This window comes from Narcine bancroftii, chromosome 1 (genome assembly GCF_036971445.1).
Source record: "Narcine bancroftii isolate sNarBan1 chromosome 1, sNarBan1.hap1, whole genome shotgun sequence".
NCBI classification, from domain to species: Eukaryota; Metazoa; Chordata; class Chondrichthyes; order Torpediniformes; family Narcinidae; genus Narcine; species Narcine bancroftii.
The window spans coordinates 143,313,397-143,328,808 of NC_091469.1; positions in this window are offsets into that span (position 1 = coordinate 143,313,397).

The window sequence follows — 15,412 nt, forward strand, 5'->3', positions numbered from 1 at the left end:
ATCAGTCCGTTGTCCTTTTCACAGTCAGATCTACTACCTGAAGGTGTCAGGAAGCTATCTTGGAGGGGCCATGGCGTGCAACAAGAATTGGTCAGAGGGGATTCCAAAGGTCCACCAGAAATTGGTCTGTGGGAATGGCACGCCCTCTCAGTAATCAGGTGCAAGGTGCACTCGGTACTTCTGTACGTGGGCCAGGTATGGCCCATTCCCCACACCTCCACCTTGGCAATTCCCAGAGCAGTTTTCCTATTCATGTGTGGGTCCAAAATGGATAGAGTCTGGAAGAGGATCATGTACGTCATCAGACAATGGGGGCAAAGGTGTAACCCGCATGGCCCTCATCGTGTGTGACTGTGCATGAAACCAAAGTACAAGGGCACCAAGTGCCGCTATGTCCCGAGGTTCTACCTGGCTCAGGTGTTGTGGATTGACCTGCCCCTGGTGCCGCACAATGTCCCAGTCAGCTGGACTTTGCCTCATCACCTTCACGGAAACGTTTTCGTATTCTATATCTTTATTTGGTTTATTCTTCAGTCAACTTTTTCTCGTCCTTTCTTGATAGATAATTTAATCCCAATTTAATCCCAGTAAACCTCTGGATTCTCATGAATCCTTCAACTTACATTTTAGAATATCAATACCAGGATTGTACATCATGTTCTGGATATAGTCTAACCAATGTTAGAATTGAGATATAGTTCAACTCTCAGTCCAAATCGCCATGCACTGGAATTGCCCCTGTATTTTCCTTCACCAGTTCCTCCTCATTTTTTTTCATTTAGAAGCAATGAAATGAACTGACATCATTTGAAAGTAAAAATAAAATGCAGAGACTAAATCAAAAATAAAAATAGAAAATGCTTGAACATTTTCTGTCCTTTTATCAAATCTCTACATTATGTTTTGTTGGTTTTCGTGCAGTTGGATAATCATGTTGAGGAACTTTGGGGGACATCCGATGCGCTCTAGTATTTGCCAAAGCCCTTTCCTGCTCACGGTGTCGAAGGCTTTGGTGAGGTCAACAAAGGTGATGTAGAGTCCTTTGTTTTGTTCTCTGCATTTTTCTTGGAGCTGTCTGAGGGCAAAGACTATGTCAGTAGTTCCTCTGTTTGCGCGAAAGCCGCACTGTGATTCTGGGAGAATATACAGCAATGAGCTCTCTGAACCCTTCTCCATTAACAATGGCGTGAAGCAAGGCTGTGTTCTGGCACCAACCCTCTTTTCAATCTTCTTCAGCATGATGCTGAACCAAGCCATGAAAGACCCCAACAATGAAGACGCTGTTTACATCCGGTACCGCACGGATGGCAGTCTCTTCAATTTGAGGCGCCTGCAAGCTCACACCAAGACACAAGAGAAACTTGTCCGTGAACTACTCTTTGCAGACGATGCCGCTTTAGTTGCCCATTCAGAGCCAGCTCTTCAGCGCTTGACGTCCTGCTTTGCGGAAACTGCCAAAATGTTTGGCCTGGAAGTCAGCCTGAAGAAAACTGAGGTCCTCCATCAGCCAGCTCCCCACCATGATTACCAGCCCCCCCACATCTCCATCGGGCACACAAAATTCAAAACGGTCAACCAGTTTACCTATCTCGGCTGCACCATTTCATCAGATGCAAGGATCGACAATGAGATAGACAACAGACTCGCCAAGGCAAATAGCGCCTTTGGAAGACTACACAAAAGAGGCTGGAAAAACAACCAACTGAAAAACCTCACAAAGATAAGCGTATACAGAGTCGTTGTCATACCCACACTCCTGTTCGGCTCCGAATCATGGGTCCTCTACCGGCACCACCTACGGCTCCTAGAACGCTTCCACCAGCGTTGTCTCCGCTCCATCCTCAACATCCATTGGAGCGCTTACATCCCTAACGTCGAAGTACTCGAGATGGCAGAGGTCGACAGCATCGAGTCCACGCTGCTGAAGATCCAGCTGCGCTGGATGGGTCACATCTCCAGAATGGAGGACCATCGCCTTCCCAAGATCGTGTTATATGGCGAGCTCTCCACTGGCCACCGTGACAGACGTGCACCAAAGAAAAGGTACAAGGACTGCCTAAAGAAATCTCTTGGTGCCTGCCACATTGACCACCGCCAGTGGGCTGATAACGCCTCAAACCGTGCATCTTGGCGCCTCACAGTTTGGCGGGCAGCAACCTCCTTTGAAGAAGACCGCAGAGCCCACCTCACTGACAAAAGGCAAAGGAGGAAAAACCCAACACCCAACCCCAACCAACCAATTTTCCCCTGCAACCGCTGCAATCGTGTCTGCCTATCCCGCATCGGACTTGTCAGCCACAAACGAGCCTGCAGCTGACGTGGACTTTTTACCCCCTCCATAAATCTTCGTCCGCGAAGCCAAGCCAAAGAAGAAAAAGAAGACATTATGTTTTAACTCCATAATATACAATTTTTATATCATGCAATGAAATAGTACAAGGTCAAACCATTAATACAATTCCTCTTGAGCTGGACTGACTGCAAGAATAATCAGTCAATTTCACTCTTTTATTTCATTCAGAAGTTCAACTACAACAGTCTTTGTTTTAGGAATTATTCACCCTTCTTGAGTTGAGTGCATAATCTGGAGCTGAGTGAATGCAGGTTTCTGGACACATTAAAGAATTCATTATTTCTGAGTCTGCCCTATCAGTCAGGTAACTTTTAGTCTTTGGAGTTACTAATAGTGCATCGGTCTATTCAAATACAATTATCTACTGCCATCCAGCAGCTTCATAAGACCATCAGCAAACTGGCCTCGCATGTCACGCACGGTCAGTGTGGCAGCCGCATGGAAGAACTCAGTATTGTCTGCTGTTCTGACAGTCCATGGGCCTCTACTTGGTGCCCAAGTCCAACAACAGCTGGAGACCCTGCGGAGACTACAGAGACCTCAGCGACGTGATAATGCCAAAGATGGCGTCGTGGGTTCTTCTCTTCTGGTGCATATCAGAAGTGTGCAGACAGCATGACATAAGTTCCGGTATGTGAGGGGTGGGCTCCAGATGACCTTAAAGGCTGCAGCGTGAACTTCAAAGTAAATAAGTTGTGCTAAACGAGCTCACAGCCTGATATCTCAGTTCTTCCGCTGCACTTGTGCACAACCTGCTACAAGGTGGTGCCAGAGAGAATAGGGATGTTCAATCAATCAAAAGATCTGAGACCAAGGTCAAAAGTTCTTGAATGAAATACGTGGCACAATCAGTGATAAAAGGATCAATAGCAAGTCAATTAAAAGGATATCCATGAGGTAGAGAGGGTGCAGAGAAGATTTACTAAAATGTTGCCTGGATTGCATTAGACTAGATTGAGTAGACTAGGTCTTTATCCAGTGGAGTGTACAAGGTTGAGGGGGGGATTTGATAGAGGTATTTAAAATTATGAGAATATTTAGGAATATTTTTGGGAGATAAATTGGAAAAGATAGAGTAGGTAACAACATACACACACTTTAAAACAGATCTTATCTGAAATACTAGAGATTTCATATTCACAGTACTTTGCAGAAACTGTGCAGAATGCCTATGGATTTCACAAGTGGCTGTTAATTGAAGTGAATTAATGGACTATTGTCTTTAAAGCCACAGCAAGAGACAGGCTGTCTCTTGATACCTCTTTGCAGGAAGGTCACGACTGGGTTCTTGTTTACCTAAAAACATCAGATGAACCAAGCTGAAACAAACAGCAGGCTGGTGAGAACTGAAACAGAAGCTCCAGATTGCAAGATGGCTATATGGCTAGCTGTCTAGTCTTTCTCTGGGAATAAGTGGAACAGAAAGGAACTCTTTTGTAGCCTGAAAGAAAGAGCCTATCATCTGGAGAATCCTGATGGGGCAAGTTTCATCAGCAAGACTTTGAGGTGACAAATGGTGGGACCTCAGTTGTGGACATTCTGGAACATTACATCTCTCTCTGCAAACTTCCAAGAACCTTCCTGAGCAGTAAACAATGATCTTTTGAGCACCAAAGCCTCTTGAACTTTATACATGTTAAATTCTGTGCACAGTCTAAGAATTGCTTGCAACCAGACAACTTGGAAGAATGAGAAGTGAGATTGGATTGATTGTGAACCAAAGAACTTTCTTAAATTTACACACACATTACATACACACACACTTAGAATTAGAAGGGGGTTAAGTTAGGTTAATTAAGTTAATAGTAATAAGTTAAAGTTTGATTCTGTTTTCATGTTTAAAGATAATTAAAAACAAATTTGTTTAAGTAACCATTTGTCGTAGTGAATATCTATTGCTGCTAGGTTTTGGGCTTGTAACAATAGATAGAGTAGATGTGAATAAGCTCTTCCCCTTGAGGGTGAGTGAGATTGGAATGAGGGGTCATAAGTTAAGGGTTAGGGGGCAAAAGTTTAGAAGTAACATCAGAGGAAGCTTCTTCACTCAAAGAGTGGAGGCTGAGTGGAAAGGTCTTTTGGAAGAGGTGGTCGCAGCAGGGTCAATTTTGTTATTTAAGAGAAGGTTGGATGAGTGCATGGATGTGAGGAGATTGGAGGGTTTTGGACAGGGAGCAGGTAGGTGGGACTAGAGGAGATCACTTAAATCACTGCAGACTAGCGGGGCCGAGATGGCCTGTTTCCATACTGCAATTGTTATATGGTTATATATGGTTAAATGGTGTTACTAGCTCAGGAGAAAACTAGCTCCTTCTCCTAGGTTTCATTTGTTTGTGTGTGGTTTGTGTTCCAAGGCACTAGAGAAGCACAGACAGAGAAAAGTTGGAGGAACTCAGCCAGTATCACACCATCCCGAGGAGGTAAAGATATATTACTGGCGTTTCAGATAAGCCCTTCCTCAAGGTGTGAATAAAAGAAGTCAGGGTCTGAATTAAAGGAAAGGGGAAGAATGAGAAGAGTTGGAGGAGTACAGGCCAACAGACAAAAGGTGTTGATTGGAAATGTTAAGACGAAAAGTGAGAACTGATTTTGGCTCACTGAAAGGAGAGAAAGGGGGAAAAGGAGAGAGAGGGAAAGGAGAAAGGGGGGAAAAGGAGAGGGAGGGAAAGGGGGAAGAGAGAGAGTGAGAGAGAGAGAGAGAGAGAGAGAGAGAGAGAGAGAGAGAGAGAGAGAGAGCTAGAATCACAGCATCTGCAGACTTTCATGTTTCACTCTACTAAAAAATGCAAGTATTTTTCCATTGAAAGCATGAATTTTCTATTTGTCATTTAGTTATTGATAGTTTATATTTAGATTTATTACATCTTCATAACTATTTGTCCAACCTCTCCTTATAGCTCATGCTCTCTAATGTAACAGCATTCTGGTAAATCTCTTAGTATTAACCATATAACCATATAACCACTTACAGCACAGAACAGGCCAGTTCGGCCCTACTAGTTCATGCCATAACAAATCCCCACCCTCCTAGTCCCACTGACCAGCACCCGGTCCATACCCCTCCAGTCCCCTCCTATCCATGTAACGATCCAGTCTTTCCTTAAATGTAACCAATAATCCTGCCTCGACTACGTCTGTCAGAAGCTCATTCCACATCCCTACCACCCTTTGCGTAAAGAAATTTCCCCTCATGTTCCCCTTATAATTTTCCCCCTTCAATCTTAAACCATGCCCTCTAGTTTGAATCTCCCATACTCTTAATTGAAAAACCTATCCACGTTTACTCTGTCTGTCCCTTTTAAAATCTTAAACACCTCTATCAAGTCCCCCCTCAATCTTCTACGCTCCAGAGAAAAAAGCCTAGTCTGCACAACCTTTCCCTGTAACTCAAACCTTGAAATCCTGTCAACATTCTCGTGAACCTTCTCTGCACTCTCTCTATTTTGTTTATATCTTTCCTATAATTTGGTGACCAAAACTGTACACAGTACTCCAAATTTGGCCTCACCAATGCCTTGTACAATTTCATCATAACCTCCCTACACTTGAATTCAATACTCCGATTTATGAAGGCCAACATTCCAAATGCCTTCTTCACCACACCATCTACCTGAGTATCAGCCTTGAGGGTACTATTTACCACAACTCCTAAATCCCTTTGTTGCTCTGCACATCTCAATAGCCTACCATTTAATGCATATGACCTATTTAGATTTCCCCACTAACTTTCATTGTTTTTCCCCTAAAACTGTTGCCAATTAACAAACAAGCACATCTTTGGCTTGTGTGAGGATATCAGAAAATTGAAGGAAATGCAGAAAGTGATGGAGAAAAACGCAGAAACTTCACACAGTTACAGCCCAAGGTCAGGTTTGAATGCAGGTCATTGGAGCGATGAAGTAACAGCAATAACTGAGCTGGCTTTCTGAATGGAAAGACGAGATGGGGAAACAAAACACGTGAGATATTTTCTGTGATGTAAGTGAGAATGGTTGATTTTAAGAGCAATTTAATTTTAAAAGCATTTTGAGATTTCAAGTGTTTTCTTTTTCTTCCACATTGTTTGTCAAAAGCTACCTTAAAAACTTTGCATTCTCTACCTTAAGAAAATCCAATGGATATAAAAGCATTGATACAAAGCTCAGAAATATTTAGTACTTGAATGGAAGTAAAACATGAAAGTGTGCAGACACAGTGAATGAAGTAAAAACCCAATGATAGAGAAACTCAGCAGGTCAAACAGTGTCCTTTATATAGCAAAGATAAAGAGTCATAACCAACAGAACATAGAACACTACGGCACAGTTCATACAGGCCCTTTGGCCCTCGATGCTGTGCTGACCTATATATTCCTTTAAAAAAGTACCAAACCCACCCTACCCCATATCCCTCTATTTTACTTTCGTCCATCTGCCTGTCTCAGAGTCTCTTAAATGCCCACAATGTTTCAGCTTCCACCACCATCCCTGGCAATGGTATTCCAGGAACCCACATCTTTCTGTGTAAAAAAAAAACATCCCTATGTCTCCCCTAAAATTCCCTCACTTCACTGTACATATGACCTCTGGTGTTTGCTATTTCTACCCTGGGAAATAGGTGCTGGCTGTCCACCTTATCTATGCCTCTCCTAATCATTTAGACCTCTATCAAGTCTCATCCTTCTACGCTCTAAAGAGAAAAATCCAAGCTTTGCTAGCCTTGCCTCATAAGATTAGCTTTCCAATTCAGGCAACATCCTGGCAAACTTCCTCTTCCCCCCTCTCCAAAGCTTCCACATCCTTCCTATAATGAGATGACCAGAAATGAACACAACTTTTCAGACTTAAGCCTTTCATCCAAGTAGGACTCAAGCCCTGCATGAAGAATTCGAGCCCAAAATGATGGTTATGTCTCTTTATCTTTGCTATGTAAAGTACACTGTTTGACCTGCTGAGTTTCTCCACTACTGTCTTATTAGTACATGAATGTTTTGTTTTATCTTATTTCTTTTCCATTATTTTAATTTTTTTGCAGGATTTGGGTGATTTTGAATATTCTTGATCACCTTTAACAATCTTACACTCTTGGATATGCCCTTTATAATGAATGAATCAAAGCAGAATCCAAAATCTCTTCCATGTCTGGATCAGGAATTGAAGACAAGAAAAGGGAATATTTATCATGCGTGCAATTTTTTGGCTCTTTCCATTGATCTGAATGTCCTCATCGATGGGAACTCAAAGTTGTCAGTGCCATCTTAAATGCTTGTTCTCTGTGTTTAGCAGACAAGGGTTAGGGATTTGCCAAATCAATAGGAATCTTTTTTTTAAGGTAGTTTTAAGCATACCCATGATTCTTCTCTTCTGTTCACCTGGCAATCACTTCCTGCAATGGAGTTTGGAATAAAGCATGCAAAGACGGTAACATTCACCATCTTCAAAAGACCAGCACAGGCTTAGCTCAACTAAGGCAAAAAAATCTTGGAACATCAAGGTCTTAAAAAAGGCACCAAACTCGAGCAGGAATTCCTCCACCCGAACTGCTTCTGATATCTCAACTGGTCAGAGAAGATCCCTCAAAGCACTGGAAGAGATGTCACTAATGCTGTCACTATAAAGTCCTCCAAATTCAATGAGACCGTGAGCTGATAAGATGGAGCTGCAGCACGAGGCCATTCAGTCCAATGAGTTTGCTCCAACATTAAATCATGACCGAGAATTTTTCCTCCTGTTCCCGTTCTCCTGCCTTATCTCCATAACCTTTGACCTCAACCAGCCAACCTGACATGAGGGTATTTAGGGCGACACAGGCTCAAGAGGGTTGGAAAGGCTGTATTCTATTTTGTTTTTAAATATTAAATTATCCTCCATTTTAACTATCCCCAATAAACTGGCCTCCTCCTTAGGGCAATATATTCCAAAGATTCAGCATGGGCTGAAGATATTTTGCCTCACATCTATTATAAAGGGACATCTAGAGGCGATACACTCTGTGTCTAGATTCTTCCACCACAGGAAGAATCTTTTCCACATACACTTGATCCAGCCCTTTCAATATTGGACATGTTTCAATGAGATCACCCCCTCCTCATCATCTGTCTAAACTTCAGTGAGATAGGACCCAGAGACATCAAACTCTCTCACCCTCTCACCCATAGGATTATTCTTGTAAGCCTCTGAACCTTCTCCAATACCAGCACAGTGGGTGGAGGGAAAATTGGATTGAGATGGTGGAGGGGGAAAGGAGAGGAGAGTGGAGACCCATCTGAAATTGGAACATTCAGTATTCAGTACCTTGGTTGGATGTAAAAAGACCCACATGCAGAATAGTTATCAGGCTCGGCCATCCTGAATTCCAAATGCTCTTGAGGTTGCCTGGTCTACGTCACTCTTCTTTGTCAATCTTTCTGGCCACATTCACATATGTCTTCATCTACTTCAGCTCTATAGGGGAGCCACCTGGGGTAAAACAGTCCAAATTGTGCTTGCTTGTGCTATATAATTCTTTGATTTGAAAACTTAACAACTTTTATAGGCCTATTCTTGAGAAGGGGAAGCGTGGGAAACGACCCTACAGGGGGGAACCATGGCAGCAGAGCAGTGAGAAGCTCAGACAACCAACCAGTTTATGGGAGGTTGGCGACTTGTGGTTGAAGTCCCTCACATGCTGTGGTCTGCCGCAGTCTGGCTCATGGGGACCAGATTTCGGAACCGGGCTGTGGGAGGATACTGTGGGCAAGAAGGGCTCCTGAAGGACCTTGGGTGCTGAAGGCTTCCTGATGATATTGTGGCAGCCTGCTACCCGATAGGCATCCCGGCACACAAGATAGTGGACAAACACGGCGATCCTGCAAGGACCATGCCAACTAAATGGCCTTTCTCCCCGGGCTGCAGGCCGTGCAGCGGGAAATGATGAGCACTGGTGAGAACGCCGACCAATCGACGGCTGGCAAGCCTGTGACATAATTTCCGCCGGAAGCACCGGGTCTATATAAGGCAGGGAAAACAATTCAATAAAGCACTATCGACTGTACTTAAGATGTGTGTGTATGTTTTACTTTTGTGCCTTGCCATAGCACACGCTATATTGGTGACCCTGACCTGACCAAATGGTCTTTTGGGCCCAATAATGGAAGAACAAATAACATTCCATGCAGTTTTAATGAAACTGCTAACATTCTGGACTTCGCAGCCGCTGGTGTGGCTCAAGCAGGCCAAGGCACAGTTCCAACTATGACAGATTACAGCCAACGGCACGAGATGCTACTACATCGTGACCTCAATCGAACAGGACACAGCCGCAAGGATCGTTGATTTCCTCCGGCAGCCTCTGGAGTGAGGTAGATATGTGCTAACTTGCATTTTTGCGCTCTCGAAGTGCGAACGTGCAGCCCGACTGTTGCACATGAATGGTTTGGGGGACAGGGCCCCTTCCTCCCTCATGAGTGACATGTTAGCTTTAACCGATAGGTACAAACCTTGGCTGAACTTTGAGCAGATCTTCCTGGAGCGACTACAGGAGGATATCCGACTGCTGCTAGCCGAGGAGGATTTCAGCAACCCTGGGAAGGTCTCAGCCTGAGCGGACATGCTCTGGGAAGCAAAAAGAGACGCTAGCGTCATGGTGGAACAAGTCGCAAGGCCTCGCATACAGTGGATGACTAGACCACCACAGCCGAACAACAGACCAACAGACACCCCCACTCCACCCCCTGGTGAGCAGTATTGTTTCTATCACCAGCGGTGGGGTTCGGAGGTCTGTCAGTGGAAAACACTCCAGGAAAACACTACAGCCATCCATCTTTGGTGGCTGTGAAGGGCCAGCCAATGAAACAGCCTCCTCCACATGAGGGACTCCCTGTCGCGGTGACAGTTCCTAGTCAGCATGGGGGCTGAGATCATCGTCCTGCCCCCCCCCCCCCCCCGCCTCAGCCTAAAATACCCTTAACAGAGGCTGGGACTACACCCAAGGGCAGTGAATAATTCTAATATAAGAACTTTTGGCACCCGCACCATACCACTTTGCTTTGTGGACAGCCGGTTCATGTGGACATTCACCCTGGCGGCAGTGCAACAATCACTCCTGAGAGTAGACTTCCTCAGGGCTCACTGCCTGTTAGTGGACCTCAAGGGGTGGCAGCTAGTACACGCCAAGACTTTTCAAACCTTCTCTCTGGGGGAGGCCACCCACCTACATTCTGTCATCGCTTCCGACAACGAGTTTGCACACATCTTGGCAGAATTCCTCTCTATCGTGGTGCCACAGTTTACCTCAGCAGAACTGAAACACAGGGCATGACATCAAATTCTCACAAAGGGCCCCCCTCTCTACGCCATCTCCTCCCAGAGAAATTCAACCTCACAAAGGAAGAGTTCCGAAAGATGGAAGAGTTTGGAATAGTGTGGCTGTCCAACCGTCCCTGGGCATCCCCCCCTGTACTTTGATACCGAAGGCAGCAGGGGGATGGAGGCCGTGTGGGGATTACCAACGCTTTAATGAGGCCACCACACTGGACTGGTTTCCTGTGCCCCACACACAGTACTTTACTGCAAACTTAAAGGGGGCATGGATATTTTCCAAGGTCAACCTCATCAGGGGCTACAAACAGATCCTGGCCCACCCTGAGGACATTGTTAAAACTGCCATCATCACTCTGTTTGGTTTGCTTAAGTTCCTTAAGATGCCCTTCAGGCTAAAAAATAAATGGCTCAGACATTCCAGAGGTTGATGGACGCGGTTGGCCGGGATCTCAGGTTTGCATTCATTTACTTGGTCGATATCCTGAAAGCCAGCTGCAACTACAAAGGTCATACAGCCCACATAAGGCGGCTATGCATCCATCTCAGTGAATTTGGCCTGACCATCAACCCGGACAAATGCCAGGTCGGGCACGAGACTTCCTGGACCACAGATTTAATAGACACGGGGCGACACATCTGCTTGAAAAGGTAGAGGCGTCAGGCGCTTCACCAAGCCAAACACAGTGAAGGGCCTCCAGGAATTCACCGGTTTGATTAATTTCTATAACTGCTTCATACCGGCGGCAGCTTGCATCATGCACCCGTTATTCTCGCTCAGGGCAGGAAAAAACAGAGAGGTCAAGTGGGATAAAGAAGCATCAGAAGCTTTCCAGAAGGCCAAAGATGCTGTGGCCAATGCCACATTTTTGATGAATCCACAGACAGACACCCCCGACCACCCTCACGGTGGATGCATCCAGCACAGTGGTCAGGGGGTGTACTTGAGCAATTGGTCTGTGGACAATAGAAGCCCCTGGCCTTCTTCCTGGGGCACCTCCGGCACCCCGAGCTCAAGTACAGTTCCTTTGACCATGAACTCCTGGCATTATACCTAGCATTTCAACATTTTAGGTAATTTCTGGAGGGGAGGCAATTCAAGGTTTTTACAGATCACAATCCATTGATCTTTTCCTTTAATGAAGTGTTGGACCCATTGTCAACCAGGCAACAAAGGCACCTGTCCTATATATCCGAGTTTGCCTCAGATATAAAGCATATTGCCGGAAGACCAATGTGGTGGCCGACGCATTATCTCAGCCGACAATCCAGGGGATACTGATTCTGTCCCAGGGAGTCGATTACATGACAGCACAGCACAGGCGCAGCAGGCGGACCTATGTATAGGACGACAGACAGAACTCAAGCGAGAAGACATCCGCTGTGGCCCTGCTAACCAGATCCTCCTGTGTGATATTTCGACTGGAAATCCTTGCCTCGTCATCCCAGCGGCTTGGAGATGACCAGTGTTCGAGGCAGTGCACAACCTGGTGACCCAGCCATCAGGACCACCATCAAGATGGAGGCCAGCAGGTTCATTTGGTATGTCCTCTGCAAACAATGGGCCAAAACCTATACACAATGCCAGTCTTCAAAGGTGCAAACACATAACAAAATGTCCACCCCAGCCATTAGAGCCAGCATGGCGAAGGTTCAGTCATGTGCACATAGACGTCACAGGGGGACACAGCACATGTTGACGATGGTAAACAGTTTCACAAGTTGGCGAGAGGCAGTGCTGTTGGTGGAAACCTCAACAGAGGACTGCATCAGATTCCTAATAAACACATGGGTGGCATGGTTCAGAGTCCTAATGCACCTAACATTGGAAAGGGGTGCACAATTCATTTCAGGGTTCTGGGCAACCCTGGCCAGCCTCCTTGGGACTCAGCTCCACCACACCACGGCATACCATCCCCAGGCCAATGGATTGGTGGAGAGGTTCAAAAGGTTCCTAAAAGTCCCTGATGGCCTGGCTCAAGGGACCAAATTAGACTGATGAACTAACATGGGTCCACCTGGTGATCCGTACTGCACCAAAGGAAGATTGCAATGCCTCGGTGGGGAAATGTTGTACGGCGCACCCCTAGTCTTCCCTGGGGAATTCCTGGCCGCCTCCATGGTCACAGATGAACCACCAGCAACAACCCTTGAAAGATAAAGGGAACGACTGGGTACGCTGGCCCTGGCACAGCCCTCTCCACATGGCCAGCCCAAAACATTGGTTCCCGGGGTCCTGTATGTCTTTGTATGAGGGAAAGCGCACTGGACACCACTTCAGCAGCCGTACGAAGGCCCCTACTGAGTGATCAGATGCAACAGGATCACATGTGTGCTGGATATTAGCGGCAAGGAAGAGATATTTACTATTGACTGCCTCAAGCCAGCACATTTGGTCACTAGTGAATCGATCTCCTCACCACTTCTGTGTCATAAAACCAGGCTGCCCAAAACCAGAGACAGCACCCGGATCGTCAGATCTTGGGGGGGGTGGGGGGTTGATTGTGCGGCGGCTCGCCACCCGACAGGCATCCCGGCACAAATGACGGCAGTCGAATGTGGCGATCCCGCAAGGACCATGCCAACTAAATGGCCTTTCTCCCCAGGCTGCAGGCTGAGAGGCAGGAAACGACGAGCACTCACAGGAATGCTGACCAATCGGTGGCCAGCAAGCCCGTGACAACATTTACGCTGGAAGCGGCAGGACAACTAGGCCCAGCAAGACTATATAAGGCAGGACAAACCATTCAATAAAGCAGTACTTACCACGTGTGTATGTCTTATTTCTGCACCTTGTCATACCATATCAGATTCGGACCTGGAGTTTGGGCTGCCAATGGTTTGAACAGGAGTCTGTATGGCTACAGAGGCCGCAGGAGTTCTGGAGGTGAATCCCCAGACACTCAGAGTCTCTGAAGGGACTCTGTTTTGCTTCACGTTCTTTTTTGGTAGAAGCACTGGTGACTCTTTTTTTGCCTTACAGCAGATAAAAGTTGAGGTATTTCATGCATATTAATTTTTTATCTATCATTATATGACAATAAAAGGAACCTTGAACCTTTTTGCCTTAAGGTAGAAAACTCAGAGACTGAAAAGGAAAGATGTCCCTTTGGGAACTGCAGTCATGTTCATCAAATTGCATTAGAAACAAACGTAAGGGAACAAATTGATTGTGTTGAGTGTAAAGGATTCACTAAGCTGGCTGCCGAAGCATCACTTAACAGAAGTAGTCATTGCTTCTGTACTTAATCCCACCATTTGCATGTTGAAATTACATTTTATTTTACAGCTGCAGGGATAAATTATATTTAAGTTAATAGAATGTTATTTATGTTCAGCACAATGAACTAGCAGGAAAATTATTGCCTCTCATCTGGACTGGGACTAAATAGAAAGGAAAGCTAAAGGTGGCTGTAATGCAAGTTAAATAACAAGGAGCAAAAAACCCCCATTGCATGTAAATTATGGACTTCGTTTCTCCATTAGAATGTGGACTACATTTATTGGCTGTCAAACCCTTTGGGTCATTCTGAAACAGATGTGTTAGGTGCTATAAAACACAACCGTTTCTTTAGTATGTTAGGCATGAGAATACAATTTCTTTCAGGAACACCACTCCACACTGAGCAACGCTGAGGGTGACCCGTAGTGGTTAGCAACGTTGTTAAAGCACCACAATCGGGACAGGGCTTCGAAGGCCGTGGTGTCTGTAAGGAGTTGATGCGTTCTCCCCGTGTCTGTGTGGATTTTCCCTGGGTGCTCTGATTTCTTCCAACCATTCAAAACATACCAGGGTTGTAGGTTAATTGAGTGTAATTGGGTGGCATGGGCTGAAATGGCCTGTTACTGTCTAAATTTAAATTTAAAATTAGTCCTCTTTTGAGCAAGGATTGTGGGCAGGGATAAGATCGGCCTCTATAACCACAACGTAAATGTCACTTTTATTCAGAAATCCATTTGGGACTCTTAGGCAATTTTTTGGGAAGATCTTTTCACTGTCGTTTTTCAACATCCCCCTCCTCCACCCTCTGGGACTTGCCGAAAGGGTTTCAGCAATAAGTTCCACAATATTGCATAATTTAAGTTTCTGCCCAACAGTCGTCAACATCTTGCTGAGATGCAAAAAATAACTTCTGGCTACCTAATAGTGGACATCTTCATTTGATACTTTAGACCAAAGCTGAAGTTCTGTCTGAGTGTTCAGCTCTGCAGTATTACATTTCCAAACTTAATAGATGGGGAGAGATCATATCAGATGGAACGTAACGTGGAAAATGTGAGGTTACTTTCTTGAATGCGCAAAAGAGGAAAGAATGAGCATTTTTAAAATGTCTTGTCAACAGATCACTTAAATCTAACATGTTGATTTTTGGTCTTAATGGCAAGAGCATTTGAGCGGAGGAGAAAAATGTCTGACTTCCATTTACAAGGCTTTCTTCTGAGGGGCTTGAATAAGTTGGAGGGACTGGATGAGCTCGGGTTCTATTCTAGGTTGAGGGATGGGTGACCTTAGACAAATACATAAAAAGATGACTTAAATGAAGTAAAGTCAGACTTTTCCTGGACATTCTTTCCGCACATACGGTGGTGCACATATAGATTGCTATAGAAGTAGGGACAATGTTGATGTTAAAAAGACATTTAGGTGGCCACATAGAAAGGCAAAGATTGGAGGAAAACACAGGCTAATAAGAATAGTCAGACAGGCAACTTGTCCAGGTTGCACAATGTTGTCCGCAGGGTCTATTATCATTCTGTAAATCTCTGACTATCTGACTCCACTTAT